Raw genomic sequence first — 25,197 nt, forward strand, 5'->3', positions numbered from 1 at the left:
TGGAAGAACTTCATATAATTTACAGCCTCTGAGTTGCCGAGGCTTATTTAATGATATGCTTGCTTCTCTTCTCTATGAGAAAACCCCCAAAACAACTTCTCAAATATACCAATGGGAAAGATAAATGAAAAGTTCAGTTCTACTTGATGTCTTAGCATAAGTCTCACAGTCTTTTTTTTTTTTTTTTACATAGAATCTGTAGTTCATAACTTAAAAAGATAAAACTATAAGCTCAAATTCCTGCCAGATAGAAATGATCAAATTATCATTTGAACTGGTTATGGATTTATTAGGAAAGAATCTCATGGAATTTTACATTGAATTGGAAAAAGTACCGTATCCTGTCTCAATATTAGCACGTTCTTTACAGAGTGCTGTCTGTAAACATGTTTGCAGAAGGGATGTAAGGTCTGGGGAATTGAAGCTACTCAGACAAAACTGAACGAAACACTAAACAAAAATCCACAGGGATTTGATTTAAAAAGGAATTTACTCTTATCTTTAAAATTCCAGCAAAAGCACCTTTAAAAATGTTTTGTAATGGCACTCTGCAAACTGATACTCAAAGAGAATTCATGTTTGCATACCTTTTTCCCTCCACAATCTTCTCGCAGTGGCCATTTCTACTAAGGGCAGATGACATGATGCAACTCTTAGGAATGGGTTATATTACTAATGCCCCAAGAGGACCAGGAAGTGGACAAACAATAACTGTTATTAAAAGAAAAAAATGTTTATTTAACTAATGAATGTACGATGATTTCATATCAGCATGCAGAGCTGAATGCTGATGTGATTTTTAGTGAAAAGGGGTAAACATCTTTTTTAAAGTAGATATAAATTCCAAATGGATGAGATTTAGTTTTCTAAAGCATTGTGTATCATAAACAATATGAATGCAAGTTTTACCCTCTTTTCATGCTCAGTGTCCTATCTCCTCTGGCCTTTTTTAGCCACTTCCTGTCTACATGCATTGACTCCAGCATCGGCTGCACATGATTGCTCTGGATTGGTTTAGTGATAGTGACAGTGTTGCGATGTGTGTTAGCATGGCAGCTTGTAGTCTACAGAAGGAGTGCATGTAACAGGGTGACAACACAGGAAAACAAATTGGGAGACAGTTGTTATCCCATAGTGAAAAATGTCTAAACCGGGGCCGTCATGGCAAGATCACCAGATATTATAAATATGAGCATAGCTGTAGATATTAAAAAATCAAAATTACTTTTGAAATTACATTAACACAGCAAAGATTATATAAGACTTTTTTTATTTTTTATTACATTTTTTAATTTAACTTTAATTTATTTAATGTATTTTTTTCATTTTAATTTCATTAGGTTTACAATTCAGAGTTACTCGTAAATCTTAATTACAGATAATTGGTTATTGAAGGAGCAGTCTCAGCATCATTGTTGCCCGTTCCTCAGTGAGGCCCATGACCTGTAGCCATCTCTCCCCCTGTAAGTCTGAAATTGATGGTTGCTGGCAGATACACATCACCTACAGATCCATCAGATCAAATCAGCTCTCACTTCTATTTTATCGTGAGATTATATACTGTTTCTGATTGCTGCTTTATACATTGTGCAGACAATTGCTCTGTGAATTCCACTTATATCGTGTTGCTAGGCTTTTCATTTTAAAAATTAATGATTAATTGCACTACAAGAGTAGAGAACAGGAATGGCCACATCATTATGGGGTCTATTCACGAAGCAGCCGAAGGATCTAGCCGTAGCTTCGGCCAATCCTTCGGCTAGCTCCGGCCCCAGGACCCCTTCGGTTCAGTAGAACTGAAGGGCTGCTGTACGGGCTATTCACAATATGCCTCGGCTCGGCTGAGCCACACTGAAAGCCGAAGCTGGCCGAGCGGCTGGCCAATGCTTCTGCTGGCTCTGGTCACTTGCAGAGAGATCAGCGTCCCTGGTTACCAGCTAACCAGGGACACTGATCTCCAGACAGCAAACTCTCCCGGGCGCTCCGGGAGTCTCCCGTGCTCCCGGCCGCCCAGGAGAGATATACTGCTTTTTTTTTTTCTTTATTCTGACACAGAGCCGTGTCAGAATAGAGAAAAAAAAAATTTGCCCATAGGAATGCATTGCTAGATTCCTATTGGCTAATTCCATTTGCAATAGCCAACAGTAAACTAGCATTGCACCCGCCCTCTGCTGCAGTTCACCATCAGGTCCATCAGCAGAGGGCGGGTACAATGCTAGTTTACTATTATGCTATTATGCAATGCTAGTTTACTACGGCTCCGTGTCAGAATAAAGAAAAAAAAAGAAAAAGCAGTATTTCTCTCCTGGGCGGCCGGGAGCGGGAGACTTCCAGAGCGCCTGGGAGAGTTTTTTTTTTTACGGCAGCAGAACCGCCGGCCAATAGAAAACGGTTGAGCGGAGCTAGCTGTCATTGGAAGCTCCGCACAATCGTTTTCTTTTTAAAAAAAAACTTTTTTAACTATTTAAAATAGTCAGCGGCATTCGGCTATTTACTCACTGCTGTTCGGCATCTATAAGAATAGACCGAACAGCAGCGAGTAGCCTGACGGAGGTTCGGCTTAGCCAATCCAGATGTTGGATCAGCTGAGTCGAACTCCTCCTGCACTTCGGGTCGGCCGAACATGCTGAGCATGTTCGGCCGACCCAAAGCCACCCGATGTACGGCTGATTTCAGTCGATATACAGCTGAAATCAGCCGTACCAGCCTGAAGTGAATGGCCAAACAGCGTTCGGCTCACTTCACTTCAGGACGGTTTTTCACTCGGCTGCCTACGACAGCTTAGTGAATAGACCCCTATGTCTCTACCCTTTTTTGTCCAGCCATAAGCTGGGGTGGATCTTGGACCAAGGTGTATTCTCAACCGCAATGTAGCCTTTATAGAGGAACAATTTCCCCACATCAGTGTTTGGCCTTGGCAGGGACCGTTGGACTGCTTGGCCGGGCAACTGCCCATTCCATTCTTAGATAGCATAGACTGGCAGCCGCCTATTCTCTTCAATAGCAGATAGCTTGGCCTCGCAGCTGCATATTCATTAATGTGGTGGGACAAGTTTTGGACCCTCTTGAGTCTCTTGCATCTCAAAGGATTCCGGACAGGTTGGGGCACGATTTTCTAAAGAAACCAGAAACAGAACCAATTCAGTTGGCTGCTCTAACTACATCCAGGTCACGCTGACACTTAGCCCTAACTCAGGTTAGAAAGTGTATCACCTACCATTACATATTGTTGCTCAAGCCCGGAAGCAGGGGGTGTCCAATTCCCCCAAAACATTGTATCTTACATTGCCATTCATATAAACAACTGAAATAAATCTTCATGCAACATGACCATTTTTGATTAGGCGCTCATCACACATCTAGAAACAGAACCATGACAGGTGCAATTTGCTGCTGAAGACTAAAAACATTATGAATCATCCAAAAAGAAAATGGAGACCAAGGTACATTTATTTTACATACTAAAAATTAGGGTTTGTAGCGCTACATGAAAATAATACTTAAAGGGATCCGGACCGGTCTCTCAATATTTAAAACTCCCCTGCAATAGAAGACAGAACAATATAGAATACATCATGTGCAAATTAGTAATAAAAAAACGTAGATTTCCCTTTAAATGTCAGCTTACATCAACGTTTTCTTATGCAGGTATTTTGCTTTGTGACATCTTCCATTAACAAAAGTAAACTAGTTGGTGCTAATGGCTTCACTTATCAGCAATTGAGGAAAGAGAAAATGTTCTGATATATTTAGAGATAAGCTGCTCTCTGGGAACTTGGCAATCCACACTTTAAACTTAGATTAGATTTCCTTTACTGTACAGTAACAACAAATGTGTTAATAGTCTAATAAGCCCTTATATTAAGTAATGCCTTGTCAGATGCTGTTCATTTAATGCCAAGAATCACTCCCTAATGAATTCCCAACCACTGAGCTGTAAAAGCTTAATACCACGGCTTTGTACAACTTTTTCTTCGAAGCTTTACACAACTTAAAGGGAATGTATAGCACATTTTCTATATATTTTCCTTATCTATTATGTTCAGGAGTCTTTTTTATTTCTTTAAATTTCTTTTAGCTGGGTAAATATATATATATATATTGCATATAATTTTAAATATGTATTATTTTGCATCCAACTGGTGGTGATTGTGAGTCTGGCACTCCAGAATTTAATATAGCTGGTTTACCGCTGTGCTATACATACCTGAATATGAAGATCTCAATCTACTTAAACACGGCTTAATAATCACTACCACCCACCCCCTTCACTTTTCCTGTAGATAATTAGTGGTATTTATTATTTATATAGCACCGCCAATTTACACAGCATTTCACCTAGTGCACCTTCACATTAGTCACTGCCCTCGAGGAGCTCACAATCTAAGGTCCTTATCTCACATACATACAGGGCTTATTTAGACAGGAGCCAATTAACCTACCAGCAACATGCATGTGGGATTGCCCAATAAGAGGAAACCCAGGAAAACACAGGATGCGCATGCAAACTAGATAGTTCTGACCAGGATTTGAACCGGGTACTGTCAGTGCTACAAGGCAGAGGTACCCGGATAGACAGCATTGGCTAACCACTACGCCAATGCTATCTAGATCTCCAGCCTGCAGGAGCAGGCAGCAAAAGTAGAGCTAGTGCTGGGCTCTCTTATTCGATATCCCAACATGCACAGCACACAATAAATCATGAAAGCACCCTACATTATATATTTATCTGCAAAACAATGGAATTTACAATTCATGGCCCCCAAACCAACAATTCTGAAGGATTCGAGAAGACTTACATGCAGAGTGATGCAGATCTGGGAGAAGGAGGTCATACAAACACAAGAGTCTGTCAAGAGTCTGCAGTCTCAAGGTCATTTGAAAGTTACTTTTCATCTGTTCAAGGGAAAACAATCTATAAAATGCAAGAATTAATTAAAAATCAAGGGATTTTTTTACTTCAGCATAGAGACTGTGATTCCTGAATTTTATTAGCGGTTTAATGGTACATGTTATTTTTGCTGAGGGTCGGTGCTTAAAATGTTAATTGCAGAAACGTCACCAGCACACCAAATCCTTATACTATCAAAATTTGTAGATTTATTGCAAACTAATATCAGTTACACAAGCGCTTTTGGGGCCACACAGAGTGCCTTCATCAGGCATGGGCATGGCAAAATCTACAAATTTTGATCCTATAAGGATTTGGTGTGCTGGTGACGTTTCTGCAATTATCTGTATTTGGCGGCGCCATTCGCAGTCATTCCAAGCACCCCTCACCGATCACGGGGTCATACCGGTAAGGAGTGCAACTAGCCTTTTCTTTTTTCTTGGTGCTTACAATGAGACTCCATACAAACATGTTCCTTTTAGGTGCTGTATAAAGTAAGGATTATAGGGAAATGTCCCTTCAATCGTTGCCCTGGAGACACTTGCCTTTGCTATAGGAAGTGAGGGGAGATCTCCACGGAGGGGCAATACAAACATTCTCCAGCACATGTTCCAGCTAGTCAGCACAAAAATAACTAATTTAACTATTTCAACATTTAGGTTAAAAACAGAATCTTTTTTTGTTGTTGCATACATTTGCAAATACATGTGAAACGACGCTCTGTAAAGTGTGGCCATTAACTCTAAACTATCCCAACCTAGGCCATACTGTACTGTATATATATTAATGAATATATTGAGAGTAAGCCTGCCTTGATGGTAACCCCCAAAGGCAACACAAACCACATTGAAAACCTAGTAGGGGTTTTAACCCTTATCCCACTCTATTGTACACTATGGGGTCTATTCAAGAAGCTGCCGAGGGCAGCCGAGTGAATGACCGATCTGAAGTGAAGTGAGCCGAACACTGTTCGGCTATTCACTTCAGGCTGGTACGGCTAATTTCAGCCGTACATCGGCTGAAATCCGCCGTACATCGGCCTGCTTCGTGTGGCTTCGGGTCGGCCGAACATGACTAGCCGAAGGATTGGCCGAAGCTACGGCCTGCTTCCTGAATAGACCCCTATGTATCCAAAAGCCTGTACACACCTGAACATCTAGCCAAACGTATGTGGACTCCCCACCAAATAATTGAATTCAGGTGTTTCTAGTTAAGGGTACTGATAATGCTGGAGCATACACAGGCATTTAGACAATTGTGCACTTTTAGTAACAATTTGGGGAAGGTCCTTTTATGTACCAGCATGACTGTGCACAAAGCCAGCTCCATAAATACATGGTTTGATGAGATGGCCTGCAAAGAGCCCTGCCCTACTTTTGGATAATTTGGAGCACCCTCAAGGAGCTTACAATGTAAGGTTTGTCTCTCACATGCACAAACATACTATGGCAGGTGACAATTAACCCGACAACATTACTTTTTTGTAGTTTGGGAGGAAATCAGAGACTTGTGCAAGTACAGGGAGAACATGCAAACTCTATGCAGATAGTGTCCTGGCCAGGATTCCAATGGTGGACCCCAGTGCTGCAAAGTAGAAGTGCTGAACAACTGTGCTGCCCAGAGGTTCTTCTCATCCAACATCAGTACCTGACCTCACAATTTGGCTGAATGGACACAAATTCCCACAGGCACACCCAAACTTTTTTGGAAAGCTTTTGGTCCCGGAGGCTCGGGAGATGCGCGTTTGCATCATCACGTGCGCGCGTCTCGGGGCTCTCCCACCTACGCACCGTGCTGCACGCCGTGGCTCCGCCCCTTTGGGGGCGGACCTACGGCGTGCAGCACTCATGGATAGCATATAAATGGCCACAAATGTGGTCATTTCTTATGCGGCACTCGTGAGGAACACACTAGAAGCTGACTATACTAGGTAATACATTTTGATCCGCAGTTGAAGTCTCAATTGTTTATGGTATTGGAAACAGGCACTCATTTATTTTTGGCAACTGGGCACTGTTTGTACTTGCATTTTTTGAGTGGTATCTTGATTTTCACCCATGTAATTTTGTGGGTGTGCATGTTGCTTAGTGTGCATGGTCAAAAGCAATGCTCATTGAGCAATATGCATAGTTATTATACTGCTATGTACACACGTTTATGAGTATTTTGATAATTGAAGTATTAATTCACAACCCTTTGAATAATTTCACTTGTTTATTATTTAGATATACATACACGAATTCGCATATATATTAATTATTATGCTTCACTAGCATTTACTATCACCACCCATCATCATGAACATTATACAAATAAAATTAATATGCCATTTATATCACTACACATAATTTATTCACTTATTATTCTCATTGAATCATTATTTTATGAATCCCTATTTGTGCCTGTTCAATACAAATCTCTTTTTCTGTTGCCCTCGATTGTTGTTGCTGCTTTGCTCTCCTGACACGATTCCCATGCGTGACTAACTTTATTCGAATAGAGGGAAAACACACCTGCAAACACTTGGCCCCCTCCACCTCATGTAGTGGTGTCGACTGACGGTCCTTTTGGACTCCTCCATGTAAGCTTGCTAATTTCTATGATACCATAATGTGTGTCTGTATATGCTTGTTCCATATATGAATGCAGTCTCCAATTTGCCTCACATGGGTTCTCTCTTATTTAGGATATATAAATTCCCCTGAAGAGCCCATTTGGGCGCAACATGTCGGGTTTTATCTGAATGAGTTCTCTTTTATGCCTTATTTTAATAATAATTGTTGACTTGATGTGACATCTACTGCATGCGAAATAGACCAATTATGTTTCAACCTTGTTCATTTCCAATTATGTAATAAATTAATTCATATTTTTTATACAATTGGAGAGTTTATAGTATTTCTTAAAAGCCCCTCCCCTTTCGGTAATTGCATACCTTAAGGTGGAATCTACTCCTCGCATTTCTTTCTTTTACAGAAGAGTAGGGGCTGATATTGTAACCAAGTGGGGGCCAACACCATATGAACGCATTTGGCTTTGTAATAGGATATCCAACATCCTCTTATAAATGTAATGGTCAAATGTTCACAGACTTTTGGCCATATAGTTTGGAAAAAGTTTCCCTCACTTTCTGTTCAGTAACAGGCAGTTAATGGGAAATGATCCAAGTAGGGCACAGACAAAAAAAAAAAAAATTGGCGGAGACTCAACCTTCCACCATCTATCCAAAACACATCCAAAAAAAAAAGTTTGGGTTGGTGTTCCACTTTAAGCATAAATAGCCTGCAGGAAATTGCATCAGCTTACAGACACTTTCACAGTTGCCAGATTACCGGTCTGGGACATGAGTCGCTTATGGCAGATTTGATCTACCTCATTATTATCTGTTTTACATAATCCCAACAAAAAACTCACAATAGCTTTGTGTTTGCTCAGGCAAATGTTAACGTTATTGTTTCACATTTGGCATGTATGCGAATGCAAGGATTTCCCATGTGGAAAATTAAACCTGGAAGTCTTCTTTAAATTTATTGTTTATAATAACCCAGTTCCATCAAGTGGGCAGGAATAAATTATTCTTATCATATAGCTTAAATGGCTTAAAGCGTTTGCTCTAAGAGAAAAAAAAATTCTGGAAAGGCTAATGTTCAGGAGACACTCGAAACCCTCGGACATGGAAGGCTGAGTTTCAAGGCATCTTAATTTATTACCTGCAATTTCATTGTTTTTGTTTCTAGAACTCTTTTTATAGAAAATCCATCTTAAAGGAGCTATTTTACTTTTTAAAAAATCCTACTAAAAACAAGGGAATTCTATCTAACGCATGACATTTTATTAGAGGTGAACTAAATGATCTATAATGTTTGATCTCAGTCCCAGATGGGGCAAAACTGCAGCCATTGGAGACGTATGTTTCATGTGCCACTGATTTACTTGATTGAATCTGCATTTTTGTTAAAGCCTAACCTAGCCCAGTTTGGATAGCGTGGGAGAGTGTTAGATCCTCTGTCAGGATTTAAAGCTGGACTCCGGGCTGATATAACACAACACTACTAGATGCTGTTTTGTTTTTATTAATATTCATTATAGCTAAACTCTGGGCAGATATAAAAAGAAATCAACCAAATATCAGAAACATTCCACTACACCGAGTGGTATACCGAGGCACAATTAATATAGCTTGGAAACGTCACGATACACAACAAATTCCCAACAAGAGATATTCACACTACAACAGGACCTAAGCAAAATTGAGGCATGGGCTACAAGATGACAAATGTGATTTAATGTTGAACTACCCTGTCCATGTGCACCTTACTTATATTGGGTATAAGTTGATGTGGGTGGTTGCCATTTTTATTTATGTTATGACTGTGTGACTGCTGTGCTAGGCTGGGATCACAATAGAAAGCAATAAAAAAAAAACGGGCAAAGCAGGAACAGATTATGTCATATTGCAATGGCAAGTGATACCTTCAGCACATTTATACAAAAATATATGAAATGAAAACTATTGGGAGAATAAAATTGCAGTCATGGCTCCCCGCAGGGATTCCCCCCTCCCCTCTCTCTGTTCCTCCAGTGCTCATTGTAAGGACAGACAGGGGAGGGACGGGCACAGCTGGCTCTGGCTCTAGAGAGACGGAGACAGCTGTCAATCAGGCAGCGGGGCGGATCCCGACAATATTGTCTGGATCTGTGTCGCTTGCAGTGTGGCTCTGCACTATTAGTAAATAGTGTGCAGTAGTATGCTGACTTTGGGTCACAGGAGCACATTAGCAAATGCACTCCTGTGACCCAAAAGAGAACCAAAGCCAAAAAAAAGTTTGGCTATGGTTCTCTTTTAAGACATTCAAATCCAACTGCAGATACTTTGTACTGGTACATGGCTCCATTCTAGGCATCTTACTGATGCCGGGAGTGGACCAGGAGTGTACACTGCACTGTGCGTGCTCTGCTGGCAGTAGTGCACATTATTAAAAACATTATAGTAGTGTTTTTTTCAGCATACAAAGTCTCTTTACCTAAAGAATTCCTCGCTCCTAGCATTTTTTTTTTCCCGAAGTTCCGCTTTAAAATAATTTCATCAGTTGAATACTGCATGAAATGAGCCCACAGAAAACAAGCAATCCATACAATACACTTTAGTTCATATAAAGTGGTGGTTGAAAAGTTTGAAAATAGGCAATAAAAATAAAATAGGCTATTTGGTAAAAGTTCCAGCAAGCCGTGTACAAATTAATATTGGAATGTGCTTCGAAAATGTGTTTAAAACACGACACTGTACAGTGCAACTCACCCGTAACAAAATGACCTTGCTAATTCGCATTCCCCTTTTTTTAAATACAAATATCATAACATTGCATTTCAGAGATGGATTTCCTTTAACAATCTGATGGAGATGCATGTTTCTCCTTGTAAGTTTAACAGACCGCCGTGCGATAAAACCTAATTTAGACCGGGTAATTATACAGGCGCCAGTAAAATAATTCATTTAAAATATTGCCAGTTGTTCCTGAAAATAACACAAAACTTAATTTTCTCCTCCATCATACTGTCCTTAATCCATTTATTAGTTCCATTGAACTTTTCCAATCAAGCATGCACACTTCACTGTTGAAATACAGGGTAGAAGTAATTTGATAATTCACAGCAAGCTTTAATTTGGAAGGAACATATTTGCTACAGGTCAGTGGTTATTGTGTTGTGCTGTTCTAGACCTTTTGCTTTTGTATGGTTTAAACAGCAAAAAATAGTTTATTTCAATTGATTGTTGACGGGCGTGATAAGGTTTAAGTTCACATTTAAAGTAGAATTGAACTAGCCTCTTTTTTTAACTTTAATATAGTCACATCAATTAAAAGACCTCCCTCCTCCATTATTCCCCAGTAAATATTTTTTTGTCAAATATCTGCCCCGAGCACATACATTTAGAAAGAGTCAGGATTTCTCAGGGCTACTTCTCCAAGCATCTAGTTGGAGAGCACCTCACATGACCACACTCTTGAGACTACATGTACCATCATCGATAATGCCATCTAAACATAGTGCATGTATGCCAAGTCTATGCTGTAGTCCCAGCCGGGTGCACGCACACAAGTGTGGCTATGGTGGGGCACCATGGAAACCTGCAAGACAGCACCCAGAAAATGAAGAGAGAGGGCAACATATTCAGCAAAGGAATGCCAAGAAATGGCAGGCTTGAAAAGCAAAGTACACAGCAAACTTGATCATTGCTGAGGTCTGGAGGATCTAGGCCAAAATAGCTGAACTGGAAAGTGAGCTGAATTGGAGATTTTTTCCAAATTAGCTATTTTGGCCTAGATTGTTCACTTCACCTGCCTTCTCCAAACTCTTCACCCTTTTGTGAATAGACCCCTATATGTTTTTGCATAAGAGGGTTGAAAAGCACTATAAAGTTAGGTGGACACTCCAAGAGAAAAAGCAATATCCATGATTCAATTTCACAATTAACACCCAACTCTGGGCAGAAGTAAAAAGGCCTTTCACCAACACACCCCATCCCCATTGGATAACTGCCAGCAGTGGCAGAACTATCCGGTACTGGGCACCCCCACAGTCTCTGTGCGGTCCGGTCATGCAATATATGGCAGTGCACGGTCCCGGTGTTCGAACAGTGGCTTCACAGTGAGGGCGCGGGTCCTGTGACTCACCTCCCCTCCCGGCCGTGTCCATAGTAGCAGGCGGGGGGAGGGGAGGTGAGTCACAGGAGGCGTGTGTGTCACAAGCCCCGCCCCCTGCAGTGAGTGCACACAACTCCCTGGCTGGGTAAATCCGAGCAGGGGGGGCAGCAGCTGGGTACAGATATGTCGGTCGGTATCTGGATGGGGGAGTTTGTAGAGGGGTGAGAAATATCTGGATAGGGGGTTATAGAGGGGTAATAGCTACGTGGTTGGGAGGTTCTCCTGCACATGCGATTTGCGATGCCGATCTGCCCTGGAACAGCTGGGAAAGCGCTGGAATGCTTCACCTATTGGTGGTCACACATTCCACCGCCAAAAAACTGGGCGGCATTACGTTAAAACGTGTGACCGCGTCACCGGTCACACATTTTAACGTAGTCACAACCTTTGATAGAACACCGCTATCAGAGGGGCATAGCCGGTACCCATGTGAGAGGTCTGGGGGGCCTCTTACATGGGTATCAACTGTACCGAGGCGGCATCCCGACGACCAGACCAGCCTACCTGGGACCCTGCAAAGCCCACAATAGAGAGTCTCAGGTGGGCTATACAGGATCTATGGTGTGCTCTGCAGGGTCTCAGGTAAGTCCAGCACGCTACTGCAACATTAGAGACCGCTGGGGGGATCGGGGAACAGTGTGATCCGCTCCTGCGCCCCCCCCCCCCCGTCTTGGGAGGGGGGCCCAAGATAAAATCTTGCACCAGGGCCCTTTGGTTATTAGTTTCGCCACTGACTGTCAGTGTTGCCTTCAATATGCCAAGCACTCCAATTACTTCATCCATAGCATGCTCTGACTGCATCAAGGAAACAGATTGCCCTTTGTTACACTTAATTACACCCACAAAGTAGCCATAGGAAGCCATAGGGACAGAGTTAGGATTTTTGAGAATGGTTTGTTGCCTCTTCTGAAAGCTGACAGCTGTGGTTGTATGTTGAGCTCTAGTGTATCAGGTAGATAATCCTCAATGATGCTTTCCATTGAAATTATATATTCCCATATTTCTGCTATGATTGTGAATTGAAGCACCACACTCCATTTATTAGTCCAGAAACATCGTTATTCAATGTAGGGTTGAGGGGATAGTATAGAAATAGCCAACATGTTTCAGGGGCTCATATGAACACCCCCTTCATTAAGGTTTGTCCAGGGTGTGAGAATGCATAGAGCTGTTCAGCAGGCTGCCCAATCATCGACTCAAGAGCTCTTTGCATTCTTCACACTGGACAAACCCTGATAAAGGTGGTATTTGTATGAACACCTGAAACGCATGGGCTATTTCTATACTGCCCTCTCAACACTATGAGGAATAAAGATGTATCTGGACTATTAAATGGAGTGGGGGACTTCAACTCACAATCCTGAAGTTAGATACCACAAATTAAGAAGACAATGGAGATCCTCTGGAAAGTTCGGTAGTGAGATCACCTAGCTACACCAATGGGACAAACTGTGTGGGTGCTGCACTGTTATTCCACTTCTCTCCAGTACCCATATTTCTAGCATGATAGGTTCTCTTTAGCCACCTTCTGTTTACTACAGGCTATATTTATAAAGCAGTGAACCTGAAATGCACCAAACATTCAATTTTTCTGGTGCACTTCTTTTAAATGGCAGTGATTGAATCACCACCGCTGAATGTTTGCTGAAAGTCACATTCAGTGCTTCATAAATATGCCCCCTTGGTGTTTTACTTCATGGAATCTCTATGATAACGTTTTAACTAGTATCTGACATGACATAATTACAAATGGAGTTATAGCATCTGTACACAATAAGCATGCAAATGGTTCTTGGAAAACAGAATTCAACATCCCATTTAATGATGCCATTATTGGCAGTGCTGCATCCCTTGAATGATTAAATTACCAATTCAGAGCAACTGATGCCCCAGTTCCATTACTCCGGTATGGTACGCGTGATTTTCCTGAGTTCTGAAGTATTTGAATTGAAGTTTATAGAACAACTGAGCAATAAACAGAAGGACTTCTTTATAAAAGGATAAAATAAATGTGTCATTATTTTTGCGGCAAAGTGCCGGTTGGCTTTAAAGTGCACGTCTAGGCATTATCCAAATTTGCTCCTAAACCTCCCTCTGTATATCATGTCACATCATGTTTTTTGAACATGGCTCCTGTAATGAGAAACAGCTTTTATTTCTCCATGTGAAGTCATCACCAGGCTTGTAAAGTTCTTGTTGTGACAGCTAGAGGGAGGTCAGTTCCTAATGACATAGGCACATCCCCAAACTACATCACCCAATAGCCTTTTTCCTACACGCAGTTTGTGGTCATGGTCTTGGCAGTGTGTGCATGTGCAAAATGACCTTGGCTGACCCAGCTGACCTTCACTCGAAAAAATTACCACAACCCTCCCCCCACTGCAATTTAAAAAGCCAATAATTTATTAATTTTGTTTGCTTTGTTTATTTTTATTATTTTTATTTTTTTACCCTGGCCCACCTCCCTGACCCCATCACATGCCCCAGGAAACTACAGGAGCAGGGACACACAGCGGCTGAAGGGCAGATCTGGTGGTGTGGTGGGTCATCAGGGGCTGGCTGCAAGAACCCAGAAGAGACAGTTGGCCACTGATGACGTTAGAAAGGAAGATGGCAGCATGGGACCCAGAGTGTGCAAGTGGAACAGCAGATAGCAGCAAGACAATGCAGCAAGACAATGCTAGTTTGCTGGGCGTTGAGTATGTTTTTTGAAGAAGACCCTGCCCAATACATTAGAGCTCAATGTACAACCACAGCTGTCAGCTTGCAGAAGAGGCAACAAACCATTCTCAAAAATCCTAACTCTGTCCTTAGGGCTTCCAGATTGAGTCTCTAACTCTTAAACTGGCGCTGCCTTACAGCTGATGCTTGTTTGCAGGCGTAATGAAGTGTAATAAAGGACAAACTGTTTCCTTCATGCAGTCAGAGCATGCTATGGAAGAATTAATGGGAGTGCTTGGCATATTGAAGGGAACACTGGAAGTTAGCCGATTGCCATCACCTTTGGTAGTTACTGTCTTATACAAATGATGGTGTGTTTATGGTAATGACCGAGAGCGTAGCATCCTATACTAATGTGACTGTGACTGATGAAGGCATTTGGGCAGCACCGAGAGGCAGAATCAGTCATCAGCCAACTTAAAAATGGTAATCAATAGCAGTGAGCAAGTGAGTTCACATGTACCTATTGACTCAGATCGCTCACGTATCTGGGAACCATGGATCCAACTTTTTCATCCTCCCCGGACAACTCCAGCTTAAACTGACACTGTCATTTATATACCACAATTTAAAATAACCACCCCTGTAAAAGAAGAGAGTGAAAACTGACCTTTGCTGTGGCTAGTGCCATCATTACACAGCTTGTGAAAAATTCCCATATAGGGTTAAAAGGAAACCAACATTTTCGGTATTGATCTCCTGGGTCCCCCACATTGATGATAGAAAAAAAAGAATGTGGGGGGGTTAAAGTTTCCTCTTTAAGTCATTTAGAATCGGCAGAGGTCATCCTGTGCATGTGCTGCAACCACAACATGAATGACTCATTTAGGGACGACATGTCAACATTAATAATATGTAATGAGCGTTGCAAGTGCCATTGGCTACACATTGTTGATATTGACAGGCCGGTCTTGAGTGGTTAGAGGGTTCTCAGGGTACATTAAAGCTGTTTCACAAATGTTCACGTGTGTACAATGTAAATAACCTTTAGAGCCATGGGTGCAGCTTTGTTCCTTCTCTGCCAATCCCTCTTCTGTCTTCCAATAGGACAACCCATACAATTCAAAATACTAATAGTAAAAAAAAAAAAAAAATACTAAACAACTTACAAAGCTATCCACAACTCTGCCGCTGGCTCTCTATCCAACCTCATCTCAAACTATCACCCAAACTGTCCTCTCCGCTCATCCCAAGACCTCCTGCTATCTAGCTCCCTTACCACCTCCTCCCATGCTTGCCTCCAGGATTTCACCAGAGTCTCCTCCATCCTCTGGAACTCCCTACTACGACCTATCTATCTCCTAATCTGACTACTTTTGTGAGATCCCTGAAAACTCACCTCTGCAAGGAAGCCTATTCCACCTCCTGTTAAAAACGGTCCATCTACTCCTCAATCAGCTCATCCCTCACACTTATTACCTTCTGTATCACTTGCCCCTCCTTGTAGATTGTAAGCTCTTACGAGCAGGGTCCTTCTAATTCTTCTGTATGGTATCGTATTGTCATTGTACTCCCCATATGTTGTAAAGCGCTGCACAAATTGTTGGTGCTATAAAAATCCTGTATAATAATAATGATAATAATAATAAATGCTGCTGATTTTAGGACAATATTATGCTGCGAGGCAGAGCGGTCCGCATGGGCCCATAGATTTGTGAACTGCTGCGTACAGATGCGTACAAAACTAGACGCCGTACACATCGGTACTAAGTGAATGAGCCCTTATATTCACAAATAATTTTGAATCCTCCGAAAGGCTTTCTAAAACAATAACAGAATCACTTAGTTTTTTATTTTATTTTCAAAGAAGATTTGTAATGCAGCTTATCCAGAAGAAAACAAGACATGATTTGAAGTCAAGACAAGTCAGGTGATTCATATCTGATAATGCTATTGTCTTCTGCTGGAGGAGCTGATGAAATAGGTTAACATCTAGAGCTGACCTGTCAGACACACAATGAAATGCTGGCTTATATGACACCACCAAAAAAAGAATGACTAATATTACCTGATGCTGCGGTATCAGCATGACAAGTAGCAGGCTGGATTGCGGAGTGGACGGTAAATCACAAGCCAGGGCTTATGTCAGAGAGAGGACCTGTCATTGTCTACAGGCGGGTTAAGTGAGGTGACTGAGAAGAGCAGCAGCCAGACAAATTCAAAGGTTAACAGCAGCTCAGCCTACATTATGGTTTTATGAGGTTTTATGTGGGACGTACACTTGCTCAGTCAGATCTCCTTGTTACGGATAAAATGTGTTGATGTTATCAAAGGTGTGTAGAGCCATGGCGGAGGTGTAACTAAAAGCCATTGTTCCCATGTGGAGATTTCATCACCTATTCTGTACAAAACCTTCCAGCTGTCCCATTTAGGGATCGAAGTGCCATTGAGGGTAAAATTTTAAACTGACTCTATTTATCCTGATGGAGGGTGGGAGTGCAAGGTATTTCAGCAGGCCAATAGCAAGTCAAATTTAGGTGCTATGTACTGATGTTATATGAAAAATACTATTTATCATATGTAATTTTTTTTTTTTAAATAAATACCTAACTGCATTAAAGAAAAAAAGATTGAAGTGGAAGTTCACCCTGGAATAACTCAACACTTTAAAGCCATATAATACACGAACCTTGATAAATGCATAGCACCACGTTTGACCTCTATCCGCTTTCTGTTTGTCCTGCAAATAGCATTGGAAAATAGCAGTCATTTACTAGGGACTCCGTGCCACTAATGGTGTCAGTTAACCACCCAAAGGGCCCAGAGTAAGCGTGTTCAAGCAGTTCCAGTCAAGCTTTGCAGTTGTAGATACTTTGAGAACCAACTGAGTAACACCATGGTGTCACCGGAATGATCCAACAGGTTTCAAAGCTGATTCCTGAACAACCAAAGCACAGACAGCAGTATAGCATGGTGATATACATGTATGTGGCAGTTTACTGTGCACTGGAAAATGGAAGTCATTTACTAGGGACACCATGCAACTCATGGTGTCACTTAGCACCCCCCACCCCAGGGCACAGAGGAAGCGTGTGCAAGCAGTTTCAAGTCAAGCTCTGCAGTTGTAAATACTTTAAGAGGCAGCTGAGTGACACCATGGTGTCACTGGAATGAGCCAACAGGTTTCAAAGCTGAACAACCGGAGCACGGACAAAAGTCACACATGGTGCTATAAATGTATATTGCTCATGTATAAATATGTATTTATATTGCTCATATTATATATATAATGTTCAGTGAGTATTTATAGAGTGAACTATAATGATACCCCCACCTGCTGATACTTACTTTTGTCTCTATGCTGAGCAATACCTGGCTGAAGTTTTTTCCAAGACTCTCACTTCTGATCACCTGGGTCCCCTGCAGTGCTCCCTGGTTCCTCCTGCTGAACTCCATGACACTACTGTATCTTGAAATGAGTGGAGGTCAGCAGGAGGAACTTCTAAGCATTGCAGGGGACCCAGGCAATCAGTGCTCCCTGAAGTGTTGGTCTTGGAAGAAATTCTAGCCGGGGATTATAAGAGCTGGGGCATGGGTAGAAGGAGAGCTATGTATGTCTATGTTTCTTTACAGAAACAAATTTTTTTTAATTTGTAAGAAAAAGAGTAACTTTAAGCACCCACAGCATGAGTACAAGACTTTTGCCATGCTGAGTTAGAGCAAGCCCTAAAGGGAAGGAGCGAGGAGCTTTTTATATTCCACCACTGGTGGCATAACTTTGTATTGCTGCTAATTGTAAAGAGTACTGTTGTATGAGCCAATTAAGCCGTATCCTGTGCATTCAAAGACAGCTTTCTCGATCAATACCAGCCACTGGAGAATTGGCCAGGGTCAGCACAGCCCTGGGCTTGTTCATCTGGCCTTATTCAGCAAGCAGGTGGATTTGATATCATGCAGCTGTTCAATATTATCACAACAGCGGCCTCCAATAAACCATCATTTGATGGCAGTTAAAATGTAGCAGGAGAGGACCTCAGCTGTTGAGGACAATTTCCTGCGTTATTATCAGGCAGTTATATTCTGTTAGAGAGGAAGTATGACCTATATAAAATAGTTATATATAGACATTGCATATCGTGTATGTACATGTCAGAGACTGGACTTCCAAGATTGAGAAGACACAGTTTCATATGAAGCTGTTGTTTGAAAACAACCTTAATTTATTATAAGAACCAAAAGCCTCCTTTAGTTTATATTCTGTAGCATTGGCACATTTGTTGTGCTTTATTTTATCAGTTATGCATTTATAAACTCAAACAAAAACATGTTAAAGGAGAACTATGAGATGAGTGATTTCCACTCACCTCATAGTTCTAAGCCGACCTGTGACAATGAGACTGTCACAGGTCGGCTCAGTAGATCGGGAGGTGAGGGAACACATACCGGGTTCCCTCACCTCTGCCGTGACTGGGGGAGGGGCTGGATTCCCCTCTCCCCGCTCCGATCTGCCAGCGCTGACTGGCGGAACGGACGGGGAGGGGGCGGGTACAGCTGGCTCTGCCTCTAGATAGGCAGAGCCAGCTGTCACTCACGCAGCTGGGCGGATCCCGTCATCTACGTCGGGATCCGCTCCAGGTGCGGCGTCTCAGTATACCGCGAGCTGTAGTTCGCGGTATACTGACCTTAGGGTAACGGGAGGACGCTAGTTTGTGTCCTCCCGTTACCCTAAGGAGAACTATGGGGAAAAACACTGACCCCATAGTTCTCCTTTGAAGTAATTTTATGAATAAAATAATACCTGGCAATTCTGCCATGAAGGCCCATGTGCAGGAACTTGCTAGTAAAGGGTGCTAATGCTCTTTACATGTCTCCCAATTGGGCACACTATCATACGGGCTTACAATAGAGACCGCAAGTCACTGTCTCAGCACACATCATGCAGGCATGGACCACTGTTGTCACCATCAGGAAAACTTCCCTGTGAACTGCCATACAGCCATCACTGGAGTGTATGTAGACATTGAGTGGCTGCAAAAAGACTGCAGGAATTTACAGCACCGAGATGCAACAAGGGTGAAAACCTTTCATGAAATAAAAAAGGCAAGTATTTATGATACACAGTGCTTCACCAAATTAAATGTCATTTGGCTTAGGTTTCCATCTACCTCAAGGAGAATGTATAGTGGACAGAAGCGGTTTAGCCTCCAAATCACCCAAAGATACTCCCTAGAGAGCATTAAGGACAACTTCCAACCTGCGCAGGGACAGATGTATCCCTCGCACGCCTTTTCAATATGGTTGCCTGAAACCCCCTTCAAGAGAGATCATGCAACCCAACCAATGTGAGTAACAATATGTCACCCAATGTAGTGATAGAATTCAGTCTGTACCTTAATAAAACTACACTTAGACGGATCTCTCCCAGATTTCTGTTCTCTCCATTTTTGCCTTTCTTCTAATACCATGCTGTGGAAGAATCTACTTTCCTAAATCTAAGGGTTTGTAAAATGTAGAAAACATTTTTTTTTAATTTCAGGTGTGTATAAAATATTGTCTACATATGCTATATTTTATTCAGCCAGAAGGTGGAGCTGTAGTCTTCTTTTCACATCATTAGCATTGTATCCTTTTCATTTGTACTGCTTTATGTTTACAGAACTCTAGCCCATATCATAGAAATTACCTCTTCCCTATCAAATGGCTTAGTTAAAGGTTTTACCCAGACAATTAGACCCTAAAAAAGCCAGCTAATCTGTCTCTTTAGATAACCCATAGTGCTCCTGGAAACCTTTACCATGTATTACATTTTAAATGATTATTTGTAAGACAAAGCTTATATATGCGCATTCTTCATACACAGTAATACCTCGGTCCAGGAACGCTTCTGTTCGCGAACAATTTGGTTAGCGGACAGGAAGTTCGGCAACATTTTGCTTCTTTTCGCAAACTCCAAATCGGGTGATGAACACGACCGTGGCCATCTTCCCCGCTCTGACACGTTGTCGTGGCTTCCTCTAATTAAAATTGTGGTCACAGACAGACCTGTGCACACTTGCTGTGAAGCTTTTTTGTGTGCTTTTTAGCACACACAGGACTGTACAGTATTATTTAATCCAGCATGACTCCAAAGAAAGTGCAAAACAAGCATTGTGGTAAAAAGAAAGTTCAGAGTGCTAATGAATTTACAAATGGTTCAGAACGGATTAACCTCATTTGCATTGAACCCTAAGGGAAAATTTGATTCTGTTGGTGACCTAAATCGGTTCGTGACCATGTTTGTAGGAGTCAGAACAGATTAACCTTTTTTACATTGAACCTTATGGGGAAATCTGATTCGGTTTGTGACCAATTCGGTTCGCGACCAGAATCGTGAAACGAATTAAGTTCATGAACCGAGGTACCATTGCATTCTTATAGGGAATTTGGCATGGGGTGAGTAATTCCAGCATTATGATGCAATTTCCTTCAGCACAGGGTTGGGGGTCAAAAAACATATTTCACAGCTGTCCATAACTTTGCCAGAAGTGGTATGAGTGCTCCCTGATATAGTTACAAATAGCTGTAGTTTGTTTAAAGAAAAGTATTGGTTATGGTTCCACCTCTACTCCAGCTACACATGTTTTGTATTTCCTCCACCATCATAATAAAATGGTATCTCAAAGTGAGATGAAAAAGAAAAGTCAAACAATAAAAAAGAGTTTTCCCCATTAAATTAATAAAATGTGAAAAATATGAAGAAAAAAATGTGAAAGAAGATTAATGACCATCAATAGTCCATGGCTAAACTTTATTTTCATTTATCTCATTAGTTATCATAAGAGAGTTTTTTTTGTTTTTTTGAAGATTTTAATCCCACACACATAACTAAAAGCAGCTAAAATACCAGTCATGCTTTAATTTAACACAGAGCTTGCTGTATGCTTTACAATAAACCCTTGAGAGTATAATTAATGGATCTTCTGACTTTCCATCCTTGAACGTCTTTAATGATTGAAGTTGTAGCCACGGGAGGTAAACGAGTGAAATAATGTTTAATTTCTGAATTTTCAATTTGGGCAATTTTCTTCTTTTTTCACATTTATGTAACATGGAGATGATTTATGGCCTTCTAGTCAAAAGTAAGAAAAAAATAAAAAAAAATCAACAAGAATTTATAGATATCAGGATGTGTTTATTCTAAGACCAGCATAACAGTACAGAGCTAAAAACTGTAGTGAGATACACCAATGTGATATAGTCATGGTACCTGGTTACCTACTCCTATTCCTAATTTAACTTAACTCTATCAAGTTTTTCAACTGTTTCTGTAACATGGAGATCATTTATGGGCTCCTAGTCACAAATAAAAATAGTAAAAAAGATAAAATAAATATTTTTATTATTATTATTATTATACAGGATTTATATAGCGCCAACAGTTTGTGCAGCGCTTTACAATATAAGAAAGACATTACAATCACAATACACTTCAAGACAAGATGGTAAGGAGGGCCCTGCCCGTGAGGGCTTACCATCTAATAGGGAGGGGCAAGTGATACATGAGGAGGTATCTGTGTCTGAAAGAATTGTATCACAATGAAAAATCAACAACACTTTATAGATATCAGGATGTGCTTATTCTTTGACTAACATAATGGCAAAAAGTTAAAAACTGTAAAGAGACACACCATTGTAATACAGTTATGGTGGTTGGTTACCTACTCTAACAACTCTTTTTTTGGGCACATGCGCATCAAAACTGGACCACGGAGCAATGGAAGAAGGTGGCCTGGTCTAAAGAATCACATTTTCTTTTACATCATGTGGATGGCTGGGTACGTGTCTGTCGCTTAAACTGGGGAAGAGATGACACCAGTATGTACTATTGGAAGAAGGCAAGGCGGGGGAGGGAGTATGATGCTTTGGGCAATGTTCTGCTTGGAAACCTTGGGTCCTTCCATTCATGTGGATGTTACTTTATCATGTACACCATACCTAAACATTGTTGCTGACCAAGTACACCCCTTCATGGAATCGGTATTCCCTGATGGCAGTGGCCTTTTTTCACCAGGACAATGTGCTCTGCCACACTGCAAAAATGGTTCAAGAATAGTTTGAGGAACACAACAAGGAGTTTGAGGTGTTCACTTGGCTTCCAAATTCTCAAGATCTCAATCCAATTGAGCATCTGTGGGATGTGCTGGAAAGTCCGATCCATGGAGGCCCCTCCTCACAGCTGAGGATATGCTACTGACGGCTTGGTTCCAGATACCACAGCAAACCTTCAAAGACTAGTGGAGTCCATGCCATGACGGACCAGGGCTGTTTTGATGGCAAAAGGGACACCTGATCAATATTAGGTGGGTGGTCATAATGTTATGGCCGATCGGTGTAGTTTGTTATGATATTTATTAATGGGGTAATGCTATTTGCTGATTACCTTTTTAGACTTCACCTTCTGCATAGTAATGTTACATATTGATTGTGCTTTTCAAAATGCAAGTCTACCACTTACACCTGACTGAATAAACTTTCTGTGTGTGGCTGAGAATAGATATCCACATCAGTTGATCACAGAAGCTGGGACACTGTCATTAAATGCAGATGGCCACTACAGACAGAAGCTACATATCTGTATCTGCAATATAGTAAAGGAAATACAGTATAGCAAGCATGCAAAATTTTTAAGAAATATATTTAACAATAACTCAAAATAGCTGCTCACAAAAACTATTCTTCAGTTTGCTTTTAATTTGTCGACTTAAAAAAAAAGTCTGGATGAATTTAAGTGAGAGAATATGTTTCAATAAAGTTTAATTCCAATCGAGGATGATTCCGGTAATATCCCCTCACAGACTAATCTGATTTTAATATAATATTGCCGTTTATAGCCAAGACCGACAGAAATCACCTATTTGATAATTTCACTGGTTAGAGTCGGAGACAGTTCATGCCCAGGTCCTATTACCATTTTAAAGTGTGCAATTGTAAAAGCCATCGTAAAGGAACACTTGCAGCTCAATGAATGAGGGTTCTCTCAATTTTTTTAAATAGATTCATAAACATTCATAGCGGGTCTGACATTTATAGCAGCAATCCACATTCCAATAATACAACATGATTATGCATAAACATGGCCGTTGATCATATTGTGACTCTCTTTGTCACAAAATTCCTGCCTTTTACATTCATTTTCTGTCATCGGAAAGGACAAAATAATTTCAGACAATACGTAGCCAAACAGTTTTTCAGCGTGATTAAGCCCGTCAAATTCTGCATTGTGGAACGTGATTTTTGACTGCTGGGATGACAATGGGAACCTACCGCAGGATGGAAGCTTGAATAGGCCTATACTGTCATAATAACATTCCTGTAATAGAACCATTAACATGAGCGACATTAAAAAGAGCTGAATGCAAATTAGAAAAATATATATCTGTCGAGCACTTTTCTAGTGCTTGTCATGTGCCTGGCATTGAAGCATGGGATATATAGTGTAGCGCCCCCCTGACCCCCAAAGGCATGTGGTGAACCTCAGAGCCAGAAAGGGCTGACATTTCAATCTCAGGGATGAATCCTTAGCGGGGTTGTGGGATGTAATCAGTAAATTTGGCACATGTCACTTTAAGTACTTTTTTCAATGCTTTATTGTAGAACAGCTAAAACTGGGAGAGAGGGTATAGGGCTACAGAAATCCATGGGAAAAGATACACTCCAAACTCACCAATCCCTTCCAGCTTTCACAGCGCGGAAATATTTTAATTGGGCAGAGGATGATACTGTGTATCAGAGCCACTGCTAGATAGAGGATATATCTGAGATCTTCCCTGAGAGAGACACCAGACTTGTTCCTGAGATCCATGCCATCCTGGCCTTTTTGACACCTTCAGCAGATAAAGTGCTCTTATTGTTCTCCATCCCATATTCTTCCAGAACCCTCTGCAGACTCAGGCCTAGTTAGCTTCTCCAACCTTGTACATCCTACCCCCAGGCTAGGCCCCAAGGCCAGACTGCCCTGAGCACATGGCTATTCCTGGGTTTTTATGCACTTCCCCAGCATGTACCACTGGCCATGAAACTCCTAGTGATTGGCTGGTGAGGCATAAACACTCCCAGTGTTCTCCTATTGGTTGCCCCACTTTGTGGCAGGGTCACACCCTACTACAAGTAGGTGCAATCAATAGCAGAACACCTAGAATGACCAAATTATACCAGACTACAAATCAACCAGACTGATTACAGTTCCAGCAACACTACATTTAAATAGCCACTCCACTTAGGGTGAAGGGGCTACAATATAACTCGAAGTAAAGCAGGAGAGCTTTGGGAATTTTCTCCTATATAACATATTTGCTTTGTTCAACTTATTACACCAAATTAAGGTAATTAAACTTCAGTTTTGAATTAATTTAATTCATTGCCATCATTTTATTTGCTTATATTTTGCCTTCTGATCCGTCCCCCCCCCTCATTTAGACTCAGTTATTAAAACTACTGACTCTCTGTGCTTTTCTTTAAAATGCAGGCAGATCATGGCTAGTGGGAGCGGATGGCAGGGTGCTGTACAATGCTTCCTGAAGACATAACAGCACCCTGCCTCAGTAATCCTCTAAAGCAGGGGTAGAAAACCTCCGGCCCTCCAGCTGTGGTGAAACTACAAATCCCATGATGCATCTCTCTTCAGGAGTCATGTCTGTGGCTGTGAGAATCTTGCAATGCCTCATGGGATTTGTACTTCCACCACAGCTGGAGGGCTGGAGGTTTGCTACCCCTACTCTAAAGAGACCTCAGTTCTGATGCAAGCAGGGGGCTGGGTTATGGGAGGAGTTATGTAAATATTAAAATGCCTTATAGGTGGGTGTCAATCTGGTGGAGTGAGCCTTTCAGGGCAGACTGCATGTGCTTGCAGACCACTCTAGGTAATGTCCACATGTGATGCTGAGTCTCAATGTTTGAAAGAAC

The sequence above is a fragment of the Nanorana parkeri genome, unplaced genomic scaffold, assembly GCF_000935625.1.
Source record: "Nanorana parkeri isolate BGI_ZX_2015 unplaced genomic scaffold, ASM93562v1 scaffold721, whole genome shotgun sequence".
NCBI lineage: Eukaryota > Metazoa > Chordata > Amphibia > Anura > Dicroglossidae > Nanorana > Nanorana parkeri.